The 6,804-nt window shown below is 45.9% G+C and overlaps 1 pseudogene; it reads left to right on the top strand.

The window, feature by feature from the left end:
- The first annotated feature begins 4,247 nt into the window (after positions 1 to 4,247).
- Positions 4,248 to 4,985, top strand: LOC119299045 (annotated as a pseudogene).
- Positions 4,986 to 6,804: the final 1,819 nt, after the last annotated feature.

Genomic DNA, 6,804 nt, shown 5'->3' with positions numbered 1-6,804 from the left:
ATTTGCAACGCATTTGAAGAAAGGGTTTGAATGCTTACCCAGCTACAGTTTTAAGAGGAGGGAGTTGAGTTGCTGTTGACTCGCCAGAAGATGAGGGAAGTGTCACCTGATAATTTGAATCAGGCGGATTAAGAGGTTGTCTGAAATAACCTGCCTTGGGATAAGAATTGTCAGAAGTAGGGGAGACCTCAGATCGGCGTTTCCGAACTGGGGTATCAGGTAAACCGACCAAAGTGACCTGTTGGCCGCTGTGCCGGGTTGTTCGGCGAGCTTCATGCTGCAGCGTCTTCAAAATAAATGTTGGATCCAAGTAAGCAAGAGGATGAGAAAAGCTTACTTTCCGGACCACTTGACGGGTTTTTTTGTGTTGGCATAGAGTCTGAACCGGAGGAAAGGGTAATTATCTCTACGTCATCAGCCTGGCTGCCTTCTACGTCCTCCTGATAAAGATCATTGTTAATGAGATGCATGAAAAGGGAGCCAATGGAGTCAAGTTCTACCTCAACTTCCGGTTCCTCTGCATCTTCATCAAGTTCCATGTTGATACGTTCGGCTGTTTTCCGCTTTGAGGTTCGCTTGACGGCTTTGGTTTTGGGACGGGATGGCTTTGCCGCTTTATCTGCGGATTTCCGCTTCCAAAAGGGATCATCACCCTGTTTATACACAAACAGAAGGAAGTTTACAAGTTGAACAATTTAAAGATATCAAAGATAAAAAGGAAGCATAGTGCTTACATCAGGCGGTTTATTTTGAGTGTAGAAGGGGTTCAAGCCGGTTTGGCGATAGACTGATTCCGGTTCATTCAGAATTTTCTTGATGCTTTCAGTGACCTCTTCATCGGTTACCTAAATGTTGATGTGCCGTTGGGGGTCTTCTAATTCACCGGTGTACTCACACATTAAACCGGGGTGGCAGCTCAGTGGCAAGATGCTCCAAGATATCCAGTAACGCACAAAATCAACGCCTGTTAAACCGTTTTCCATAAAGGCCCGGAGCTTGGCGAGTTGAGGGGCATATTTGGCCCGTTCCACAGAACTTAAATGTTGCGGCATCGGATGAGTGTTGGAAAGCCGGTGATCACGGTAGCCTGGAAGAGGGTTCTCATCTCAGGAGAGGTATCTATGCAGTAGAACCAAGTCTGGTTCCATTCCTTAGGGTGACTGTGCAGTTTGGCATGAGGGAATTCAACTTCTTTCCGCTTTTGAACAGAGACACCACCAAGTTTAGTGTTGGGACCGTTTACAAATTCTGTACGCCGGTTCAGACGAAAAAAATCCCGGAACAGCTCAGCAGTTCGTTCTTCTTGTAAGTATACTTCACAGAAGACTTGGAAGTTGCACAGATTGGACACCGAATTGGGTCCGATATCTTGAGGATGGAGTTGGAAACTAGCAAGCACATCTCGGAAAAACTTCGACCCAGGCGGTTTGAAACCACGGTTTATGTGGTCGACAAAGACCACTACCTCACCCTGCCTCCGGGTAGGAGGATTTTTTGTTCCTGGAACTCACCATCGAATTTCAGTTTTCTTGGGCAAGGTGTCGATATTGACCATTTCGTTCAACTATTCTTCAGTGAACTAGGAATGAGCCCAGTTGCAAGCGAAAAACTGTTTGGCCATTGTGAAACGAAAAGCTGAAAAAGAAATGCCGGTTTGCAAATCATTCATGGTGGTACGCAAGATGCAATGGATTAAAAATATACAGATATGTGAAATTACGTAAACCAGAGACTGATACAATAATGAATGACAAGGTCATATCAAGGGTATACATGTGTCGTTAAACCGGATTGTTACAATAATGTAAAGGAGGTTTGTCGGTTTACTAGGGGACTAATGGTATGAGATAGATTGTTTTTACAAGAGTAAACCGCCTACATGGTAAAGAGGATACAGACCCAAGGTAAAATGACTAAGTAAGGAGGAACATATTTCACAGTTTGGCATGGGAATTTCAGATCTGCCGTGCGTTGGATAATCAAAATATATTCTGTTCTAATCTCAAGTGCTCAAAAATGTTCAGTAAGTTCAGAGGAGTTTGATATCAAGCAAATGCCTTAACAAGAAGAAAGGTGTTTAAGCTACAAAGGGTGCTGAAAACAATCAGATCTAACTGGCCATTGGTGTTACTATAGGAGGAACAACTTCAGGTTATGAAGAACACCGAACCCTAATGGCGGATCTGGGGTGAGGAGAAGAGGAACTTACTGGTGCAAGAGGAAGCAGCGGAGGGTCACTGCGTGTCTCTGGTAACAGTCAGGTTGATGCAGCAGCCTTTGTTGGAGCAGGGTGAAGCTCGGTGACGGCGTCGGCGCTCGGGAGTAGAAATGTCGTGAGGAGGAAGAAGAAGTGAAGGAGACGAAGGGGAAAAAGGAGAAGGACCCGTGTTCCTATTTATAAGGCGAAGCGATAAAGCGACAAGTGCAGAAATCGAGGAGCTGGAAATGGATAAGTATTAAAGATGACGCCTCGAGGGTTGAAACGATCATTAATGAAGGGCATCTTCGGCTTCAACGGGTAGATGACATCATAATGATTGGCTGCAGATTTAAAGGATGACGTCACGGCGATCTACCAGAGCAAGAATTTTTCTAAGTATTAGAGATTGACATGAACAGGTTCAAATCAATCTGGGGCCTAATGTTGGGGATATAGTTACTGGAGGTAAACCGGCTAGGCATGGCCGAATTAGCTCCATGAAGATTGAAGCCCATGAAGATGGCAAGATACTGGAGCTTTAAGAAGGCCCAAGGCCCAAAGACGGATTAAAGCCTGTAGTTGTGAACCGACTTTATCATGTAAACTTGTATTGTAAGTTAGAGGAATAGAGACCGAGCCTGACACCTCTATGATCCAGCCTCGGGACTCTGTAAACCGGCGGGCGTCAACCTGTGTATATAAAGGGACGACCCGGCCACGGTTTGAGGAGGGACAACAACTCGAGAGCCAGTCAAAGCGGATTCGCTCCCTGGTCATCAAAACCCTAGCAATACCAATCACAACTAGATGTAGGCTTTTACCTTCATCGAAGGGGCCGAACTAGTATAAACTCCCCATGTCCCCTTGTCCGGTTTAACCCCTTTAAGCTAACCCGTTGCGATGGCTCCACGACTAAGTCCTTTCACAAGGACATCTGCCGTGACAAACCCACGACACTATGGGTTCGAGAACTATGTAGACATGACCAAGACATGTCTCCGGTCAATAACCAATAGCGGAACCTGGATGTTCATATTGGCTCCCACATATTCTACGAAGATCTTTATCGGTCAAACCGCATAACAGCATACGTTGTTCCCTTGGTCATCGGTATGTTACTTGCCCGAGATTCGATCGTCGGTATCTCAATACCTAGTTCAATCTCGTTACCGGCAAGTCTCTTTACTCGTTCTGTAATGCATCATCCCGCAACTACCTCATTAGTTACAATGCTTGCAAGGCCTATAGTGATGTGCATTACTGAGTGGGCCCAGAGATACCTCTCCGACAATCGGAGTGACAAATCCTAATCTTGATCTATGTCAACTCAACAAGTACCATCGGAGGCACCTGTAGATCACCTTTATAATCACCCAGTTACATTGTGACGTTTGGTAGCACACAAAGTGTTCCTTCGGTAATCGGGAGTTACATAATCTCATAGTCATAGGAATGTGTATAAGTCATGAAGAAAGCAATTGCAGTAAACTAAACGATCATCGTGCTAAGCTAACGGAATGGGTCAAGTCAATCACATCATTCCCTAATGATGTGATCCCGTTAATCAAATGACAACTCATGTCTATGGCTAGGAAACTTAACCATCTTTGATTCAACGAGCTAGTCAAGTAGAGGCATACTAGTGACACTCTGTTTGTCTATGTATTCACACATGTACTAAGTTTTCGGTTAATACAATTCTAGCATGAATAATAAACATTTATCATGATATAAGGAAATAAATAATAACTTTATTATTGCCTCTAGGGCATATTTCCTTCACTATCACTAGTTGAAACAAAGAATGCCAAAATACCACTATGAAAACACAAGGAGAGAAGTGCATATTTCAACCTTCAACTCATGCCTTAGTTTAATCTACAACCTTGAACTCCAAGACCATCTATGTTACAACCCTAGACTCTCAAAACCGGACAACTTTCAACCATGTGTGCCTCAAACCAGTTTTGTGGTCGGTTTTGACTGGTTTTCAAGAGTTGACCGCCTATTCAACACCTAGTTAGCTGCCACATCACCGGGGCTAAATATGGAGGTAACGACACCCTCGGGTGTCCGCGTTGTCAGTGCAGGCCATCGCTGCACCGGGATTTCGCCCCGGCCCAAAACCAAAACCCCAAATACCATCGAAGTAGAGCAAAGAAGAGACGGGGAAGCAGAACGCCAGAGAGGACCACCAACACTGAGAGGGCAACTACATATCGACATCGTCGATGTAGGGAAGCACCGGCCAGCGCAGTGCAGTAGTTGCCGGATAGCTGCCAAACAAGGCCAGCCACCGCAGGGGGACGCGTCGAGCAGGGCTAGTGGAGCTGTCGCAGGGACCTGCCACCTGCACCTTTGCTGCCACCAACCATGGCCGCCGTCGCCGCACCGGCCCGCAGCATCCGCCACCTGGATTCGCCGGGGCACAGTGAAGCAGCCGCAGCCACACCCCCCAAAGGGTCGCGCCGCACTGCTCGCGTGCTCGCCACGCCAGGTCCAAAGGCCGGACCCTCTAAATCTGGGGCCACTGTCATGAAAACCTAGGCCCGGAGAAGCACAACTCTGTCAGCCTCGTCGAGCCCCACACTCGAGAGGGAGGCCGCCTGGGAGCGAAGTCCCGCCGCCGCCGAATCCGCCAGGGCTTCACCTGGCGGGGAGCACCGATGGCGGCAGGGGGAGGGGGATAAGGGAAGGGAGCGCTCGAGGGTTGCATCGCCTCCTGAGTCACCCGTGGGGAGGGCGACAGGGATCAATTGAACAAACTGAGCTAAACAGAAGTTAAAATTTCTCACGTGACATCTTTCGCCGTGCAATGAGATTGGATTTTCTCTTCCTAAAGAGGCCTGCCAGGGATGGTATGTTCGAGTCATGTGCATATTAAATTGTCCTTTGCCACCCTCTATTTGTTTTTTTCGGTGGAAAAACTTCTGATTATTAATATTCATCTTCAATCACATGCATATTAAATTGTCCTTTGCCAAGGGATGAACATTTTTTGACGGTATAACAAACACCAGAATAATAAAAATTACATCCGGGTTCGTGGACCACCTAGCGACGACTATAAGCATTGAACTGTGCCGAATGCACACCGCCATCATCGTCCCTCCCTTGCTGGAGCCAGGAAAACTTTGTTGTAGTAGACAGTCGAGAAATCGTCGTGCTAAGGCCCCGTAGGACCAGTGCACCGGAGCAGCAACCATCGCCGATGAAGAAGTCGTAGATTGGAAGGATCAAACCTGTAAACACCCAAACGAAGACGAACAAAGAACGGATCCAAATAGATCCATAGAAGACCAACACCGAGCGAATCCCGCGAAATCTGATGAAGACACACCTCCACACCCCCTTACAACACTAGGCGCACCACCGGGGTGATGATAGAACATGGGATATGTTATTCCTACTAAGTGACATCGCTGCCGTCACACAGCCCCCAACCATGACGTTGAACCTAACAGGAACAAGAAACGGGGCCCCTCATGTTAGCGTGGAGCTGAGGTCCTCCGACCTCCATGGCCCAAAGGCCATCGGAGATGAGGCGGACCAGTAGCGGCGCCGACGGAAGAAAGAGGAAAGCTTGAGATCTTTTTTCTTGTTACCACCTTCTATTTGGGTATGAAGAGAAGTAGAGCTCCATACATGGTAGGATCAACGTGGATTCCAACAATTTGATCCAAGAGATGGATAATTGGAGGGAACACCATGAGGTATAGCTAGATATAGAAAAATTCCAACACTCGTGTTTGCTCATCTTTTGGCTTGAATTTCTCACCGTTCTTCACAAGTGGAATCGAATAAGGGCAGTAAGATGGTTACATTATTTTGCACTTGCAGTGTGTGCATTCACATGATAAAAAAAAATTCTGAATGAGTTACTCCATACTCATGTCATGCTTTGGTAACAAAAAACCGATATGGCATGTGGAATATTTCTTCCTTTTGTAAGACGTTGTTTGGATATTTTTTGAGTATATGCATCTTGCAGCAAGATGAAGAGGCCAGGCGTGCCATCCTAAACATACCCACCTACCTTTTGGATTTGAATATTCACTTACCTTTCGCTCACGCTCTCATTTCACCAGTCGGCCCATCGCTGGCATAGCCACGTCCGCCCATTGGCCGGGATCAGCCATCGCCCAGTAGCTCGTTGGTGAGCCTGGTCTCGACCATGGACAAACATCCTGGATGGGTTTTCTACAAGTTGAAATGGACGGAGTAAGTGCAATCTACTAGATGTTCTTAAGATTTGTTGCAATTTGAAACTCATTGTTTGATTAAAATTTATGTAGAAAGGATGTTTGTTTTGCTATTGAAAAAAAAGAACATTTTTTTTTAGAGCGAAAAAAGAGTACATTGATCTATTGATAAAGAGAAATCTACTAGATATTGGTGCACTAGTAGTTATAGATGAGACTACAGAGGACACAATGTTCAAGTTTGAGAAGGTACAGAAGAAACAAGTGTCAAGCTCGAGAAGCCAAGAGAGAAGAGCAACAATGTAGACAATGAACATGAGATGGAAAAAGTACTGATTGGACTATTAGGCATTGTCAAATAAATTTGTGTATTTTTTTAAGAAGTTAAGTTTTGGAGGTTCA

Source organism: Triticum dicoccoides, chromosome 5A (assembly GCF_002162155.2).
Source record: "Triticum dicoccoides isolate Atlit2015 ecotype Zavitan chromosome 5A, WEW_v2.0, whole genome shotgun sequence".
In the NCBI taxonomy this organism is placed as follows: domain Eukaryota; kingdom Viridiplantae; phylum Streptophyta; class Magnoliopsida; order Poales; family Poaceae; genus Triticum; species Triticum dicoccoides.
Note: the sequence above shows the minus strand (reverse complement) of the source record. Positions and strands in the feature narration are given on the sequence as shown.